Here is a 20,194-nt window from a genome sequence, read left to right on the forward strand (position 1 = left end):
TTAGTGGATGGTGCCTTTCCCCATCACCGCTTCAGCCAATTGCTGTTCTGGATAGAGGAGATGCTTGTCCCCTGAACTGGTGCATGTCTGCTGATCCAGAGGACTGACTGACTGACTGTATTCCAGGAAAGACAGAGGTGGCATTTCCAACTAAGAGAACAACCAGGACATTGCCTTGCAGGAGTGGGGGACCAGGACGGAAGGAAGGAAGGAAAGAGGGATGGAAAGGAGTGAGGGAAGAAGAAAAGGAGGAAGGAAGGAAAGAAGAAAGGAAGGAAGGAAGAAAGGAAAAAAGGAAGGAATGAAAGAAGGATGGAAAGGAGTGAGGGAGGAAGACAGGGAGGAAGGAAAGAAGGAAGGAAGGAATGAGTGGAAGAATGAAGGAATATCAGAAGGATGGAAGGAAAGAAGGAACGAAGGAAGGAAGGATAGAAAAAAGGAAGGAGGGAAGAAGGGGGATGAATAATAAATCATTAGAGAAGATCCTCCATATTACAGTGTAAGCCCAGCACATATGTGTCAAGGTCCCTGCCTCCTTTGCAGACCTTTAGACTCTCCCCCTTGGAGACTGATAAGCCCTGAACAAAGAACAGGAAACTCCTAAGACAAAGGATAGGAAATAACTCCTCTCCCACTGGAGAAACATTCCTTAAGAGCCAGTTCTTAGGAATGAGGGGGTGGGGGTGGCTCCTCTCTCTGGAGGGGAAAAAAACTTTCTTTTTTCAGGGTCCTATAAAAGTCATCACATGGGACAGGCACATTGGAACCTCGCCCATGGAAAGGACGCTTTGCCTGGGATTACGTTCAGAAGGACCAACAAAGAGGCTGTAAAGGGGTTTCCCAGGTTAGGAGAAGCCTTGGGTGCAGGTGCTGAATGTGAAGTGTATGTTGTATGTTGTGTGTGTTTGTCTTTTGTCATTGTCACTGCCTTTGTAGAAAAGAGAGGGATTCCCCAGCTTAGAGAAACCTTGAGCAGCGGTATTCCTCTGAACAGGTGTTGCTTCTGTGTGTCTGCATCTCCATCTTTGTCACTGTGTTAACTGTGCAGTAGGAATTGTTAAATAATGTGCTTGCAGGGTTAAAAGAGTATTTCCCCTGTCTTTCACTAAAAAAAAACTTTACTCTGTTGGGAGTGTGTCTTATTGCCCCTGCGAATCCGAATTTGAACCTAACCTAGCTTAATTGAACAGGAGAGAGGAAGGAAGGAGGGAGGGAGAGAAGGAAGGAGGGAGGAATGAAAGAAAGAAGGAGACAAGGGAGGGAGATAGGAGGCCACAAGGGAATGAAGGAAGGAATAGAATAGTAAGAACCATGGATTGAAGGATCCAGGTCCATGTTCTGTCTCTGCTACACACTCGCTGAATGACCTGAGGAATTCACATTTTCTACCTGGTTCTCATTTTCCTTATGGGCCAAATGAGGAACTTAGACTTGCTGCTCTCTGAGGTCCTTTCCAACACTCTTTCTATCTATTCTCTTGGGATCTATGACCTACTTTCTAATCCCAGCTCTGCTACTTTATCAGTGATGTTTGTTAAGTCACTTCTCTTGGGGCCTCAGTTTCCTCATCCATATAATGGGGGGATTGGACTAGATTATCTATTCCAACTCTAGACAAACGATCCTTTCAGAAAAGGTTTGTGTTGAGAAGAACAGGAGATCAATTTGAGCAGGCAAGATGGGACCAATCCTAAAAGTTTACAACAGAAAAAAATCTTTATTTCATATATTTTTGTTTATTTAGTCACATAGTTCCCAATTACATACCAACCAAAATTTTAACATTCTTTTTCTAAAAATTTGATTTCCAAACTCTCTCTGTTCCTTTCACCTCTAGAGAAGTCAAGCAATATGATAGCAGCAATACATGTGAAGTCATGGAAAATATATTTCCACATCAGCCATCTTGCAAAAGAAAACCCACAAAAACAAACCCACAAGAGAAAAAGAAAGTAAAAAAGAATGCTTCAATCTGCATTCAAGGTTCAAGATTAGAAAGAAATCTTCTAGTAGATCTAATTGAACATCAGGTTTTTCAGATGAGGCCACTGAGAGCTGGAGACATTCAGTGACTTAGCCAAGATCACAAAGTGTGTGGGGGACAGTTTCCTGAACCTCTGTCCAGGGTCTCCATGAGTGATTATACTACTGTCTCTAAGGGAGAGGGGAGATGAGGATGTAGGAGATGGCAACAGGGAAGTGCTTAGCATGGGGAGGGAGGGAGTAGAGTGGCCAGTCAGCAATTTGTAGATTGTTTGTTCATCCAAATGGTATTTATTAACTCTCTACTCTGTACAAGGCATTGTGTTGGGCTCTTGAGGTGATGTCAGGTCAAATCAATAAGCTTTTATCAAAAGCCTACTATGTGTCAGACTGTGCAAAGTGTTGGATGTGCAAAGAAAGACAAAAGGACAGTCCTTGCCCCCAAGAAGCTCACTGTCTGAGGCGGGAGACAACATACATATGCAGAGATAATGAAAAGAGCAGTAAAAAGAATTAAGGAAGGCTTCCTGGAGAAGGTGGGATTTTGTTTGGGACATAAATGAAGCCAGGGAGGTCAGAAGGTGGAGCAAAGGAAAAAGAGCATTACAGGCACTGGGGACAGCAAGAGAAAATTCCCAGAGCTGAGAAATGGAAGGTGTTTTTTGTGGAACAATCAGAAAGTCAGAGTCATTGGATCTAAAAGTATGTTTTGGAGCATAATGTGTAAGAAGGCTAGAAAGGTATGAGGGGGCTGGTGAAGAAGGGCTTTGAATGTGGTGAGAAGGGCCTATAGCAGAGTGGGGGGGGGTCAAAGGGGGAATATCCAAGAGATGCTTCTTAGGTAGAACTGAGAGGACGTGATGACAAATTGGTAATAGGGGGTGAATTACAGAGGGAGAAGTTGAGGATAACAACTGGATTTTCAGCCTGTGTGCTTGGGGGGAGGAAACAGTGGTGCCCTTAAAAGTAAAAGGGAGTTTAAAGTGGGAATTTGGCGGGGGGAAGAGAACTACTTCTGTTTTGGACATTGTGAGTTTAAGATGTCTTTGGGATGTTCAGGTGAGGACATCCTATCGGTGTTTGAGAATGTGACACTGCAGGTCAGGATGGATCTTGGCGATTGGGGGGTATGAACATCAAAGAAATGTGATCTCTGCATTCAAGGAGATGATCATCTTAGACCTGGCAGTGTGGTGTGGAAAGCTGAGCAGTGGAATGCCAGGGGAGGTTGTTCTGTTCATGGAAGTGGGAGAGATAAGACTATATTTGACATTGTGTGGTCTGGGCCACACCTTCCCTCCACTAGCTCATATCACACTCTTCCTTTTTTGCTCATCCAGGATGATTCTTGCCCATGTCTTCCTAGAAATATTGCTGCTGTCTAAGTGAATCCAGGCCTTTCTTTAGGTCTACTAATACTTCAGGAGCACTGGAGAAGCTTGGGGGTTATTCATTGATGTTTGATCCGGGCTTCTCACCAGAAGAGTGGCCTGCCTTGTTTAATTGGCCAACATTTCCTGGATGATTCCCTTATGCCTCCTCTTGCCCATCGATTCTCACTAGTAATATGTTGACACCAGGTCAGTTGGCAAATTAAACATCAGAATCCTAGAGCTGTAAGGGCTCTTAATGGTGACTTGGAAGCTCTGGTCATTATGTCCATTGTCCAGCAACTAGGAAAGCATTGGATTAATTTTCCAGCTCCCTCTTGGGTTCTAGAAACACAAGGCAAGTCTTCTAAGGGAAACAGCATTGCATGGAGGTGCCCTAGTGGACAGAGAGAGCTAGTGCTGAAATTGGAAACTCCTAGGTTGGAATCTCACCTTCAGTCTTTGCTCTGTGGCCAGGGGCAACTGACTATACTGCTCTGCACTTCAGTTTCCTCACGTGCAAAATGGAGATAATAAAACTGATAAGACCTGACTCCCGGCAATCCTGCAGAATAAACCTGCAGAATAAACCTGTCATATCGATCCATATGCTAAATGCGTAGCATTAATTTAGTCCCCACTACGTGCCAGGCACTGGGACCACTGAGACAGAAAGGAAAACATCTGAGCCCTCCTTCTATACCCTCCTATGAAATGAGGTTCTGCAATCAACCTCTGTGTGTGTGTTCTAGTTTCGAGAGATTCAACCATAGACTTGCACTTTAGACAGAATTTCTGAGTCGGGACCCAGATCCACTTGGGGAAACAGATCATAGGCAAATGTTTCACAAAGGGAAAATAACCAAGTGCTCCTTATAGTGGGAGGGACCATGGAGTCACAATCAATAGGCACAATGGAAAAACACAGATGTTCCTATGATGACTTAGGGGCTTTGCTGCCACATACAAGTTATTATTTCTTTTGAAGATATGCTATCTCAGATCATTGAACATAGTCTGGAGCTGACCAAAGCCCAACCTAAGGGGTACTTCAAGGATGACACTTTTTGATTCATTCAACAAATGTCTACTGCACCCCTCTTATTTAAAAGAAATTAGAGAATCCGAGGCTCCTAGATTTTGAGCTGGAGGCAGGCATCAAGTCCAGCTCAAATCCCTCTCATTTTACAGGGAATATAGAGAATGCAGGGAGGAAATAAGCATTCCAAATTCACCAGAGACTTATGCAGTGTCTATTATGTGCAATATGGTTCCCACTGACCTTGCCAATTCCCTTTCCTCTGATTCCTCTTCCACGCCCTCTGTCCTACTTGCTAAACTCATGCTCTTTACTTCCCTTCCACCCCATCCATGCTCCATCTCCACACCTTGGCACAGACAGCCCCCATCTCGGTAATACACTGCCTACCAGCTTTGTGGAAAGTACAGCCTATGTGCCAGAAGCCTGTTCCGGATCTTCCCCCTCCCCAGTTGGTCATAGGCTCTCCCTCTTGGTATCACCCCTGATCCACCTGTGGAAACAGATCTGTTCCATCTTCTTTGTGTTACTGACGTGCCCAGGCTTGGCCCCACATCCTTTCTAGTGTGTCGCTCCTTAAGCAGGTGCCCTTTCGGTTCGGTCTTTGTACGCCAAACATACAACAGGCACCGGCCCTAACACACAGCCGGTGCTTGTCAAGTTGAATTAATTGAACATAAGTTTTGGTCCCTGCCCTCGAGGAGATGAGGGCTCCATATATAAGATGGTGGAAAATGATGGATGGTGTAAGAGAGAGGAAACACCAGCACTGATGAGTGAGTGCCCAAAGGTGGTGAGTCAGTGGACCGAGGCCATCCAAATGATGTCTTCTCTAATGGGGCTGATGCTTGGCTCACAGCTACAAAATGCCAGGCCTTCAGCCAGACTGGTCCAAAAGACAGAACAAGTGTCAGTGATGCTTCAGTCCTAAATTCTTCAATAGATGTGAGATTTCACAGAAATGGATAATTTCTTCAAGGGTCCATATTGCAGCCCAGCCATGGCCATTCATCCATCTACAAACCATTCTTTTGAGTCTCTTAAGAAATAGCCATGTTTCCGTTATGACTTCCAGAGAATCACCCACAGCCTATGAGGGTAGTCCATTCCATCACAGGACAGCGTTTAAAGCAAAACCTACATGCCACTTCTTTTTTTTCTCTGTATATATTTTATTTAATATTTTAGTTTTCAACATTAATTTCCACAAGATTTTGAGTTACAAATTTTCTCCCCATTTCTACCCTCCCCCCATTCCAATATGGCATATATTCTGATTGCCTTGTTCCCCAGTCAGCCCACCCCTCTTTCATCCCATTCCTCCCCCCGCCCCCATCCTCTTTCTCCTTACTTTCTTGTAGGGCAGGATAGAATTCTATGCCCCATTCCCTATATATCTTGTTTCCCAGCTGCATGAAAAAAAATAATTTTTTAAGCATCTGCTTTTAAAACTGTGAGTTCCAAATTTTCTCCCCTCTTCCCTTCCCACCCATCCTCCCTAGGAAGGCAAGCAATTCAACATAGATATCACATGTATCATTATGCAAAACACTTCCACAATGCTTATGTTGTGAAAGGCTAACTATATTTCCTTCCATCCTATCCTGTCCCCCTTTATTCAGGTTTCTACCTTGACCCTGTCCCTTTTCAAATGTATTTGCTTTTGATTACCTCCTCCCCCAATCTATCCTCCCTTCTGTCATCCCCCCTTTTTATCCCCTTCCCCTTACTTTCCTTCGGAACAAGATACCCAGCTGAGTGTTTATGTTATTCCCTCCCCAAGTTGAATCTGATGAGAGTAAGATTCGCTCATTCCCCCTCACCTACCCCTTCTTCCCTCCAATGGAACTGCTTTTTCTTGCCAGTTTTATGTGAGATACTTTACCCCATTCTATTTCTCCCTTTCTTCCTCTCTCAATATATTCCTCTCTCACCCCTTAATATTATTTTATTTTTTTAGATATCTTCTCTTCATATTCAACTCATCCTCTGCCCTCTGTCTATATTCCCTCCAACTACCCTAATATTGAGAAGGACTCATGAATTACACACATCATTTTTCCATGGAGGAATGTAACAGTTCAACTTTAGTAAGTCCCTTATGATTTCTCTTTCTTGTTTACCTTATCATGCTTCTCTTGATTCTTGTGTTTGAAAGTCAAATTTTCTATTCAGCTCTGGTCTTTTCATTGTGAAAGCTTGAAAGTCCTCTATTTTATTGAAAATCCATATTTTGCCTTGGCACATTATACTCAGTTTTGCTGGGTAGGTGATTCTTGGTTTTAATCCTAGCTCCTTTGACCTCTGGAAAATCATATTCCACTCACTTCAATCCCTTAATGTGGAAGCTACTAGATTTTGTGTTATTCTGACTGTTTCCACAATACTCAAATTGTTACTTTCTGGCTGCTTTCAGTATTTTCTCCCTGACCAGGAAACTCTGGAATTTGGTTATCATATTCCTAGGACTTTTCTTTTGGGGATCTTTTTCAAGAGGCAACTGGCAAATTCTTTCATTTTCTATTTTACCCTCTGGTTCAAGAATATCAAGGAAGTTTTCCTTGATAATTTCTTGAACGATGATGTCTAGGCTCTTTTTGATCATGGCTTTCAGGTAGTCCAATAATTTTTAAATTATCTCTCCTAGATCTGTTTTCCAGGTCAATGGATTTTCCAATGAGATATTTCACATTGTTTTCCATTTTTCCATTCCTTTCGTTCTGTTTTATAATATTTTTATTTCTCATAAATTCACTAGCTTCCAGTAGCTCCAATCTAATTTTTAAGGTGGTATTTTCTTCCGTGGTCCTTTGGACCTCTTTTTCCATTTAGCTAATTCTGCCTTTCAAGGCATACTTCTCCTTATTGGCTTTTTGGGATCTCTTTTGCCATTTGAGTTAGTCTATTCCTTAAGGTGTTATTTTCTTCAGTATCTTTGGGGTCTCCTTTAGCAAGTCTTTGACTTGTTTTTCCATGATTTTCTTGCATCACTCTCATTTCTCTTATCAATTTTTCCTCTACTTCTCTTACTTGCTTTTCCAAATGTTTTTTTGAGCTCTTCCATGGCGTGAGCCCAATTCATATCTTTCTTGGAGGATTTTGAGGTAGGCTCTTTGACTTTGTTGACTTCTTCTGGCTGTATGTTTTGATCTTCTTTGTCACCAAAAAAAAGGAATCTACAGTTTGAGTTTGAGTTTGAGTCTCTGTTTGAGTCTGAGTTCATTTTCGGTGCCTGTTCATGTTCCCAACCAAGTACTTGATCCTTGAGCCTTTAGTCAGGATATGACTGCTTGTAGAGTAGAGAGTACTTTGTCCCAAGCTTTAGGTACCAATCTCTGCTGTTTTCAGAGCTACTTCCACTCCAGCGTCACCCCAGGCTCTGTCACAGCAGCGCTCCTCCCTCTCCAAGAACCACCAACCAGGACTGCAATTCAGATTCGAGCAGGGCACAGCAAGAGAATCTACCTTTGTGCCCACAAAGCCCTCTGAATCCCTTATAGTTAGTAGTTAGTGTGTACCTTATGTTTCTCTTGGTTCTTGATTCCAAAAAAGGTATCTAGAGTTCGACGCTGCTGATGCTGGAGCTCAGGTGGCAGCCTCAGGAGCTTCCTGCTGCTGCTATGGCCACTGCTGCATGACCTCCTCCACCCCCAGGCTGGTGGCTGGACATCTCTGAACCTGATCCTGCAGTTTCCCCCAACCTGTTCTTTGGCATTTGTCGCTTGAGAAGTCTGGGAACTGCCACACTTCGCTGTTTCATGATCCCAAGGCCTATTCAAGGCTAGCTGACCCTGGGTCTGGTCTGTCCCAGCACGGCCCAATCTGAGCTGCCCTCCGCTCTCAGCACCGTGTAATAGACCCTTTCTGGTGACCATCCAGGTTCTCCTGGGCTGCAGATCTGTTTCCCTCTGCTATTTTGTGGGATCTGCATCTCTAGAATTTTTTCAGAGCCATTTTTACAGGCATTTGGAGGGATCTTAAGCAAGTCCCTGCTTTTCTGCTGCTATCTTGGCTCTGCTCCCCCTACATGCCACTTTTTTTGCATGGGAGACGGGAAGGCAATTGTGGTTAAGTGACTTGCCCAAAGTCACACAACTAGTAAGTGTGTGAAGCATCTCAGGTCAGAATTGAACTCAGTCCTCCTGACTCCAGGGCCAGTGCTCTACTCACTGTGCCACCTAGGTGCCCCTTGTTTCCTCTTAAACCCATTCCTGATGAAAGTAGGTTACCAGAATGACCAGCCCTCCTCCCCATCTAAATCCTCAGTATCCTTTCTTCTTCTTGTACTTCTTTTGTGTAAAATAGTTACTGTTTTTAGTTGTTTCTAAATAGTGTTGCTTTTTAAATTCATATCATAGTCAGGTTTATCCCCCTCTTTCTTATGAGCTCGACAATTTTTAATAAAAATGTTAGACATACATTTTAACTTTTATGTTATATAAAAGGGAAGCTACCTGTTCTTATGAATCCCTTATAGTCAGTCTTTAGTTTGTACCTTACGTTTCTCTTGGATCTTGTATGTCAAATCTTCTATTAAGATGAGGATTATTTATTTATTTATTTATTTAATATTTTTAGTTTTCAGCACTGATTTTTGCAAGAATTTGAATTACAAATTTTCTCCCCATTTCTATCCTCTCCCCCACTCCAAGATGGCATATATTCAGATTGCTCTGTTCCCCAGTCAGCCCTCCCCTCTGTCACCTCACTGCCCCCTTTCCCCTTTTCCCTTACTTTTTTTTAGGGCAAGATGGATTTCTATGTCCCATCACCTGTATATATTATTTCCTAATTGCATGCAAAAACTCTTTTTTAACATCTGCTTTATAAAACTGTGAGTTTCAAATGCCTTCCCCTCTTCCCTCCCCAACCATCCTCCCTAAGAAGGCAAGCAATTCAACATAGGCCACATGTGTATCATTATGTAAAATCCTTCCATCATAGACTAACTATATTTTTCTCCTTCTTTATTCACTTTTCTTCCTTGATCTTGTCCCTTTTCAAAAGTGTTTGCTTGTGATTACCTCCTCCCCCATCTGCCCTCCGTTCTATCATCCTTCCCTTTTTATCTCCTTCCTCCTTCTTTCCTATGGGGTAAGATACCCAATTGAGTGTGTATGTTATTCCCTCCTCTGGTCAGTTCTGATGAGAGCAATATTCACTCATTCTCCCTCATCTGCCCCCTCTTCCCTCCCAACAGAACTGCTTTTTCTTGCCACTTTTATGAGAGATAATTTACCCCATTCTATCTCTCCCTTTCACCCTCTACCAATATATTTCTCTATCATCCCTTAATTTGATTTTATTTTTTTTAGGTATCATCCCTTCATATTTAACTTACCCTGTGTCCTCTGTCTATATTCCCTTCAGCTACCCTAATACTGAGGTCTCGTGAACTATACACATTATCTTTCCATGGAGGAATGTAAACCAAACAGTTCAATTTTAGTAAGTCCCTTATGATTTCTCTTTCTTGTTTTCATGCTTCTCTTGATTCTTGTGTTTGAAAGTCAAATATTCTATTCAGCTCTGGTCTTTTCACTGAGAAAGCTTGAAAGTCCTCTATTTTATTGAAAATCCATATTTTGCCTTGGAGCATGATACTCAGTTTTGCTGGGTAGGTGACTCTTGGTTTTAATCCCAACTCCTTTGACCTCTGGAGTATCATATTTCAAGCCCCTTGATCCCTTTATGTTGAAGCTGCTAGATCCTGTGTTATCCTGATTGTGTTTCCACAAGACTCAAATTGTTTCCTTCTGGCTGCTTGCAGTATTTTCTCCTTGATCTGGGAGCTCTGGAATTTGGTGACAATATTCCTAGGAATTTTCTTTTTGGGATCTATTTGAGGAGGCAATAGATGGATTCTTTCAATTTCTATTTTTCCCTCTGGCTCTAGAATATCAGGGCAGTTCTCTTGACAATTTCTTGAAAGATGATATCTGGGCTCTTTTTTGATCATGGCTTTCAGGTAGTCCAATAATTTTTTAATTCTCTCTCCCGGATCTATTTTCTGGGTCAGTGGTTTTTCCAATGAGATATTTCACATTGTCTTCAACTTTTTCATTCCTTTGGTTCTGTTTTTATAATATCTTGATTTCTCATAAAGTGACTAGCTTCCACTTGCTCCAGTGTAACTTTTCTTTTAGTCATGGGAATTTATTATATAGGAGAATATTGGATATTTATCCTTTTTTATAGCATTAACAATTCAGGATAATAATCAGAAAATATACATTTTTGAAATGACAGTCAAAAGAAAAGAATAATTACATATAGTACAGATTACAGAACTGTGATTTGTATTTAAGCAAAGCAACACAAAAAAGCTGTTTTCCTGTATTCACACTTAGTGAACATGGCATTTTCTGTGTAAAGCAGCAGCAACTGAAATCATCTAATCAAGTACCTTACAACAAAGAAGAGGAATATGAGAAATTATATTTCGGGCGGATACCATATCTGGTTGTAAACCTATTTTAAAATCTTTCCCCTTTCCCTATACATACATATAGATATATTTATAACATGTATATTTTTTGCCATTGTATTTCTGCTGGTTTAACATACTAAATAGTTATCTGCATTCATTTTGGTTTCTAAAAATATATAAAATGCATTGAAACAGCTAATGCAGCTTTCAAGCAATCATTGTATTAGCTTTGAAAGCTTCATTCTGAAAACATAAAGCAGTAATACTGAATAAATAGTGATTGTTTTGTCTTCTCCATACAGCTGATGGCCTTTATTCAAAATGTTGAAATACTGTAGCAAATAGTATAAATATGCAATGTTTCTTTTTTTGAATGGACATAATATAAAAGTAACACTTCTTTGCTATTTTAATACAATATAGGCTATCATAAACAACTTGGGGAGGGGAGGATATTAAAACCATTTTATTTACATAGGTAATTAAGGCACAGTTATGTAAAGGTAAGGAACACTAGAAATTTGTCCATTGTCCCACTTCCTCTGCACCTTCTGAAATCAAAAGTTTTAGATCATTTCAGATCAATCATAGCTCTAAACCTTGGAATGATGTTCACATCATTTTATCTGAAGACCATTTGTTCTTATGCACAAAGAAAGTTAGCTTTTAAAACAGATACCATATTTAGTTGTGAAATGGTCCCAAATTTTGCACCTTCTTTAACACATTTCTAATTTCACCTCACCAATCCCATTATTCCTTTTGTTAGTCTTTTTTCACCTTAGATTAAAGAATTACTCACATGACCTAATGATTATTAGTACTAATGAACAAGAGATTTATATGTGCAACTTCCATTAATGCTAACTGAAATTACACAAGTCCCCTGTGCATTGAAAGGAAAAGCAGATGCTGGTGAACTAAAATCTCTTTATAAGCACAACAAAACCACTTAGGCACATGTATTGGCAATTTTCATTGAATAAGAGACACCCAAAGGCAAGTATGCCAATGCTTTTTCCATTTAGTCATTAGTAGAAAAGATCTTGCAGTTCCCTCTTTCTGAAAGTTTTAGTAAAACACAAATTTGAAGGCAATCTGTAGCATTAAAATATTGTATAACATTAAATATCACAAAATATAAAAAGCATGTAAACATAAATTCTGTAATGTATGTTGTTCAAGTTTGCAAGTTATTTGTTTTCCCTTCAATATAGCCAAAGATGTGGCCATTTTCATTCATGGCAGATTAAATGACTGGGCTTGGGATCCAAAGTTTTCCAGATTATCTAGGTAGGAAAATGGATTCTTACCACCTCCCTTCCACTTTACATTTAAGCTTAAAGAAGGGTCCCTCCTTATACGTGTGGAGCCATGAGGCAGATTTAAATACATGGCTACTCCATGATTTATACTTATTATCCGGAAAGGAATGCTGATGTTTCTGAATATGATAACAAGGAGAAAGAGTCTTGTGTCCATGTTCCCAGAAGAATCAAAAATCTTTCATGATTTTATGCCACTCTCAAGGTTCCCTTTTCTTTGAACTTCTTAAAACAATTTCTATGTATTCTTTTACTGCACTCAGAATACTTTAAATTACATTTTGTATTCATCAAAAAGACTTTTCCTTGTGAATAAGAGGTCTCTAAATAGAAAGTAGTAAGGCATATATTTGGGTGTACCTCTTCCAATATTTTTGTTGAAACAGAATCCCCAAATAATGACTTTTAAAATATTCCCAATTTTCTAATTAAAAAGAAAAAAGTTCTGAATGAAAAGATAATCACGTAAACTGAGAGCAAAATTGCGAGGGCCCAAACAATGTCCAGGTCATTGACAAAAATGTAGTGAATTGTTTTCAGTAACAGTGGCAAATATCAGATACAAGCACTGATTCATTTTGGAGAGGTAAAAGCTAAGGAGAATATTTGATACTTTCCAATTTACCTGAATCATTGAAAATAATGTTGCTTCAAGGATTTAATTTCCCTGGAAAGAATGAACAAATAAAGAACCTATGTATATTCATGGCCTTTTTCACTTTCTCTTAGGAAGCTTCAATTGTCATGGGTTTGTGATATCAAAGAAAACTCAAATATTTTAAAACTTAAGATCCAAATTTCCTTTTGTGAACAAGCCAAAATCTGTTAACTTTTAAAAACAACCTGAAATAAGTTTTTATTGTCTTGAGGAAGTAGAACAGAGTGCATATTTTCCAAATTTAAAAAAATTCATTATCTTTTAGATTAATGCTTTATGAAATGTTAGATTTTGGTCATAGGGAATGTAAAAGTGCTAACAAGTAACATGCATTAGGGTATTAGTTGTCAATTTTAGGCAGTCATTTATTCTGTGTGTGTCTGTGTATGTGTATGTGTGTGTGAAATGACACTATTTTGGTTTTTATTAAGTGGGATATATAAATTGAAACATATGGTATCCTGTCAGTAATACTCTAAAAAATTAAAAACAGGTGCTGAATTCATATCAATTTTCTTTCCTTAGTAGGACCTAGTGACCCCCACTTCCTTTCTCTTTGCCTAAGTGATTAAAAAGGCAGAGTGACCCAGCATCTATGTAATCAACTATATCCAGGGAGTAACATTCATAGTATCTGTTTTAGTAGGCCCTACTTCAGAAGTGGGCTTTTAAAAGGAGGCATCATTTAGTCACATTCATTGAAGAGATTATCTTAATCTGTGATTATATTTTAATAAATCCTATGGGTTAATGAGGGGAAATTTAAAAAAAAAGCTGACAAAAATAACCTACATAACATCTCAAATCTATTTGGTAAGATATCCAACAATGACTTTTTTTGTTCAATACGGTCTGAAACATGGCAGAAACTTAGAAATATACATTCTATATAATAAAAATATATCTATCTCGTGCATCCATTCTCCTTCATGTGTTGGAAAATCCTCAAAGAAGGCTAAACTCTCCAGATTTAAAAAATATGAATTGATGAAGCTAATGTCATATTATTTATCCCCAATGTATCTAAAGCAAAGGATAAGAGCACCCACACAAGACATATGAAGTGGTTCTTTTAGCAATAACACAAAAGACAGAGCACCCCACAACATTTCTGTCATTGTGAATAAAGTTATGAATGAAGTCTGGACACATGTACACACACATTCAGGTTCATACAGTATTTTAAGTAATCAGTCACAAGTTAAGCAACATCAAAAAAAAATATTAAAAATGAACATTCATACATCCACTAATTCAATGGAATGAATTAAATTTTTAAGTCAGTCACATTTTTCCTCCATTTTCTTCAGTCACTGTTTTATTTAGGTATAAACACAGAATAATACTTTTCCTAATGCTTTTAAAATACTACAAATAAAAGTGACAGCTTTCTATTACAGCTGCCAGACAGAAACTTCAACACTGCTGATATTCAGAAACACAATTCCTTTGTTCATCTGCATCAGTGCACTGGGTATGGCTCCAAGCGTTTGCAAGATGGGAGAGAAAACAAAAGATACGGTGGCTTATGAAATACTTCCTCCACACATCACTGGCACTATTCCAAGAGAAGAAAATGGTATGGTCCCTTGGTACCTTTACTGGTCCTTTCCCAAAGTGGTGGGTATTATTATACATATATGCCTCCAGGATTAAAGCCAGATGAAATGAACAAGGCCGTTTCATGGACCTGAACTGGAATGCTGTCTCCCTTTCTATGTCTGCCTGTGAGGCCTCCACTTCGATGGGCTCTGCTGGAAGAACTGTGACCTTTGTTCCTATCTGTTGTATAAACTGTTGAAGATTGATTTGCCGAAGTTCTTTAGTCAACTGTTCTAGGTCCTGTTCTTTGTCCTGTAACATTTTGGTGGCTTGCCCTTGAGATCTTTCTACAGCTTTAATGCCATTTTCCAACCTCAGACTCTGTTGTCCCTGAATATCAATTTCTCCTTTGACTTTACCAATCTTTCCTTTCACTTCTTCTTCATTGACCTGTGACTCTTGTACTTCCCGGTGTAACTTTTTTTGCCTCGAGACCACTTTCCATACTGTGGATTTGAGCCAAATAGTCCTTTAATTTGCCTTCACATTCTAGGATCCTCTGCCTTATCTCTTGAAGCTGATCCTTCAGCTGTTTCTCATCTTCTTGTTCAATCTATAATTCATTTTCCCAAAATTCTTCCTCTTCAATTTCTACATCATTTCTTTTGATCTTCTGCTCAAGACAAACAATTTCTTCTTCCAGGTTAGAATTATATTTTTGTTCCCAGTATCTTATTTCTACATCACTGGACTCAAGCTGCTTCTCAATGGATTTAAGCTTCTCTGTCTGCAGGTGGATTAGCTTTTTCAATTCATCTGCTGTTGTCTTACAGTTACTGAGAACCTTTTGCTTAAATTCTGTTTCTTTACCTTTCCCAAAAATGTCCATGAGTCCTTTGGCACCTCCCATAAATGTCAAAGATTTCCTTTTTGCCTCTTGCCTTTTTATTGATTTGTCATTCTGAGGCCTCAGTTTAGCCAAGGGCAGCAAGCTTTGTCTAAATAAAGTTCTCTCAGGTATTCAGGCAACACTGCCTGAAGTTGGCCTCTCACTAAGAGATGGCCCTGTACCACATAATATTAATTGTACATCACTAGCATACTGGCTCCATTTGTTTAATGAAATGATTGGATTTTCATGAGGTGCTAAGTGCCTCTCTGTATCTCTCCATTTTTCTATTAGTGTGTATCTTCTGGTTTGACCTATTGCTTGAGCTAAGGCTATTACAACCTCTTGGCAAGTTTTGACTTCAGTGACCCCACAAACGATCCTCTTGACTCCATCCACCCATACTTTGGGTTCCATGGTGCAGCCAGCCAATCATGCAGGAGCTATAAACCCAGGCATATAGTTTTCAGGTCATATCTACAGCCACCAAAATGATTACAAGGCAGAGCATCTGTGGTCAGCTCACATCATCAGACTCAAGAATTCGAAATGAAAATGAGGCAGTCTTCAGCGTGGCTAGAGAACAAGCCGGGTATTTTGGGAGTAGCTACAGGCACAGTTTTGCGACTGCAACGTCCCCGTAGGCTGCAGAATCAAGCTGAATGAAGTCCTGTAGGGCAGCAGCGGGGCACCGGGTACTCAAGCGGCTCCAGGGAGCCCAGGCTGCTGCATAGATCCCTTGATCGCCCGGGTGGCGGCGACGACTGGGGCTGGGGCACACCGGCACTCTTCCTCCTCCTCCTCCTCCAGCTGCTGTTGCTCAGGCTCTGCTCTCCAGTCAGCGAGTCCCCCCAAGACCGTAGCACCGGCTTCTCCTCTTGTCCCGGAGCAGAGGGGAGTCCCATGAAGCACACACACTTCACATCCACGGAATGTGTGTTATGTGTGCGGAGGAAATCTGTGGTCCGTGAGTGGGGAAGAACCTCCCCTCCACCACTACCTCCAGTCCCGCTGAAGTGAGGACGGCTAAACTATCCGAGCTGCTGCTGCTACTACGGCAGAGGCAGCGCAGTGGAGGGGAGGGGAGCAGCCCAGCTGTTTTGCAGCTGGGATCAAGCAAGGGGGCGGGGAGGCAGAGTCTACGTCTGTCTGCAACTCTGACTATAGCTTTGGGGGCTGTGCACCAGCAACAGCCTCCAGTCTCATTTTAAATGTAGTATTGTCTTCAGTGGTCTTTTGGACCTCCTTTTCCATTTGGCGAATTCTGCCTTTCAGGGCATTCTTCTCCTCATTGGCTTTTTGGAGCTCTTTTGCCATTTGAGTTAGTCTATTTTTTAAGGTGTTATTTTCTTTAGTATTTTTTGGGTCTCCTTTAGCAAGTCATTGACTTGTTTTTCATGGTTTTCTTGCATCACTCTCATTTCTCTTCCCAATTTTTCCTCTACTTCTCTTTCTTGCTTTTCCAAATCCTTTTTGAGCTCTTCCATGGCCTGAGACCAGCTCATGTTTTTTTGGAGGCTTTTGATGTAGGCTCTTTGATTTTGTTCACTTCTTCTGGCTGTATCTTTTGGTCTTCTTTGTCACCAAAGAAAGATTCCAAAATCTGAGTCTGAATCTGAGTCTGTTTTTGCTGCCTGTTCATGTTCCCAGCGAACTACTTGACCCTTCAGGTTTTCGTCAGTGTTGCTCTTTGGAGGTATCTTTAATTCAATATCCTCCTCTCAAGATGAACCCCGGTCATCTCTATTTGCGTAATAGGTTTCTATGGTTGGGTTATTTCTTCTTTGCCTGGGAATTTTTTTGTACTAATACCTCTAGCCCTGGAGTATGGGAACTGGTGCCTCTTGCCCCAAATCTTTAGTTCTCTTCTCTAGCCTGGAGACAAAGCCAAAACTCCAAACTTCTGTTAAGTGCCCACAGGTGGGGGTTTTCTGCTGCACTACTTCTGCACTCACCGGGCATGTGCTGGTTCCTTCTTTCCCCCACTGCTCTTCTGAGCACAATTGAGTCTGGCTCTCCTTGTCAGGAGAGGTTCCCGAAGTCTTCCTTGCCTCAGAGGCACAACTCCCCTCACTATCCTGGGATGCATGCCACTTCTTAATCAACAAATATTATGTATCAGGCTTGGTGCTGTTCCTTAGGTCAGGAAGGCCTGAGTTCAAATCCCAAATCAGACACATACTGTGAGACCCTGGAAAAGTCACTTACCCTCTCTCAGGCCTTATTTTTCTCATTTGTAAAAATGGGGACAGTGAGCACACCTACCTTCCAGAGTTGTTACAAGGTTATATAACAAAATATTTGTGAAGGACTTCTCAAACCTTACACAAAAGAGGCAGGAAAGTGTGATTATAATGAAGGAGAAGGTGGGGAGGGTGGCGGAAAATATTTACTCTCATCAGAAGTCTATAAGCAGTTCGTAAGCCCTTGCTCTACCCTCAGCATCTGTTGATGAAACAGGTAAGGAGAGGTCCCTTTAGAAGGAAAAGCCCCATGTGGCACCAATGTCAAGGCCTAAGTGTTACTCTTCACTGAATTATTTCTATTTGGCCAACCATGTATATATTTGTTAAGTGTAAGACACATCCATTATTGATTTTGAAAGAAATTTGCTTTTCCTTAAAATTAAAATTTCTGAACATTTCACTATAAGAACCCACAACAGTGTTCTGCCCTTGCCTCCCCTCAGTCCCTTAAATATCTATGCAGTATCAGGCAGGTAAAAGTGTCTATTAGAATTTGCTCTCTATCAGGCACTATGCCAGGGCAGGGGGTACAAAGGATGTCAAAACACAGCTCCTGCCCTCAAGAAGCTCATACTTTAATGAGGGAGGACAGTATGTGCATAACTGGGTATTATCAAAATATCTACAGAGTACATGGAAGATAACCTAAGAAGAGAAAGTGCAGGGGCCCAAGCATCAAATATTGGCCATAAACAGTGGCCAAAGAAGCATTTGTATACAGTTCAGCACCTCAACTTTCCCAACTTCTGTTATAAAAGTCAGGGAAGGTAGCTGGGTTTGGGGACTAAACCGGACGCCTTGATGGCTCCCAGGGAGGAATCCCCTCTAAAACTGCTGCTGACTTTTCCTGTTGGGCAGTTGAGATATTCCTCAGTCAGTCCCCTTTCATGGTCTTAAAGGACTCAGAGTTAACAAGGAACTTGTCAGAATAGAAAGAGCCCTGGCTTTGAGATGAATCACAAGCCTGGGTCCAAATCCTGCCTTGGTCACTTGCTGTCTGTGTCACACTTAACAAATCCACTAACCTCACTTGGTCTTGGTTTTCACTTCTTTAAATGAGCAGTTTGGATTAGGTTCCTTCCCAGTTAAGATATATGATTCCATGATCCCATCCCAAGCCAGAGAGGTCAGAAAATGAGGTCCATTTTTGGCACAAGGGAGAAAAAGAGGTCTGTGGTGAGGGAGAGATATTCACTGTTTTTTAATCCTTAATCTAAAGAGATTAATCATATATGTAATAAACCAAAAGTTCAACCTCTCTTCCAATTATCTTTCATTTCACTGATTTATTCCACAATGACCAGATAAGGATAAAGCATAAAACTTCAAGGTTGTGAAAGAGAAAAGGACAAAGTTTAGAGACTCTACTCTTTCTTAGACATCCTGAACTTTGCAGAGATTGTGAAAGGGCTCCATTCTTCTCCCTGGGCTCTGGTGGGGCTGGCTTTCTGTCCTGTCTGCCTGGGCTTTGCCAAAGCGGTCAAGCTGCTGGCGATCCCCATGGATGGCAGCTACTGGCTCAGCATGCATGAAGTGGTCCAGGAGATCAGTCTGGGAGGCCACAAAAGTGTCATGCTAACACCAGGGTTCTCCATGCACTTCAGAGAAGGGCCATTCTACACTTTGAAGACCTTTCCAGTCACTTTCACCAAGGACCAGTTTCATAATAAGCAGAAAAATGCCCATTTACTCTTTGAAAAAGAACGTTTCTTGTAGGGCAAGATAAATTTCTACACCCCATTGCCTATGTATCTTATTTTCTAGTTGGGGAGTGGGGTGACAGAAGGGACGGCTGACTGGGGAAAAGGGCGACCAGAATACACGCCATCTTGGAGTGGGGGGAGGGTAGAAATGGGGAGAAAATTTGTAATTCAAACTCTTGTGAGAATCAATGCTGAAAACTAAATATGTTAAATAAATTTTTAAAAAAGCACGTTTCCTGAAACAGTTCTTTGATATGGCTGGGGCCATGAAGGTTTTTGCTGACAGGCATTTTGGCTTTTGTACTGACTTAGTATTTAATAAGAAACTGATGAAATCACTGGAGCAGGCCCACTATGATGCTGTTTTAACTGATCCTGTGGTTCCTTGTGGAGCTATCCTGGCTCAGTATCTCTCCATTCCACCTGTGTATTTCTTCCAGGGAATCCCATGTGATTTCACAGCTGAAGGCACTCATATTCCGAGGATGTTCACATGACTTTCCTGCAGTGGGTAAAGAACATTTTGTATACTTTGCCCCAGTCTGTGGCATGCCATCTGTTTTTTTCATCTTTTGCACGATTGGCTTCAGAACTCCTGCAGAGAGACATGAGAATAGTGGATGTTCTGAGCCATGGATCTGTGTGGTTTATGAGGTCAGACTTTCTGCTGGATTACCCCAGGCCAATCATGCCAAACACCATCTTCATTGGAGGCAGGAACTGTGCCAATCCCAAGCAGCTCTCACAGGTTGGTACGTGACGTATAACAAGCTATCACGTTAGTTGATACCTTTTGGTAAAATGAGAGCATACTGATTTTCGTTTTTAAGAGAAAAATCTTGTTACTTTTAATTTTCTTAATATTTTCCCCAATTACACATAAATACAATTTTTAATATTCGTTTTTAAAGTTTTGTGTTTTGTGTTCCAAAGTCTATCCCTTCTGCCCTCTCCAGCCCCTCCCTGAAATGTGTAAGCAATGTGATATTGGTTATCCATTTACAATCAT

At 40.8% G+C, this 20,194-nt stretch overlaps 1 pseudogene; it reads right to left on the reverse strand.

Annotated features, from left to right (window-relative positions):
* On the reverse strand, positions 1-15,653 carry LOC118856500 (annotated as a pseudogene).
* Between the last annotated feature and the right edge of the window lie 4,541 nt (positions 15,654-20,194).

Source organism: Trichosurus vulpecula, chromosome 7 (assembly GCF_011100635.1).
Source record: "Trichosurus vulpecula isolate mTriVul1 chromosome 7, mTriVul1.pri, whole genome shotgun sequence".
Classification (NCBI taxonomy): Eukaryota; Metazoa; Chordata; class Mammalia; order Diprotodontia; family Phalangeridae; genus Trichosurus; species Trichosurus vulpecula.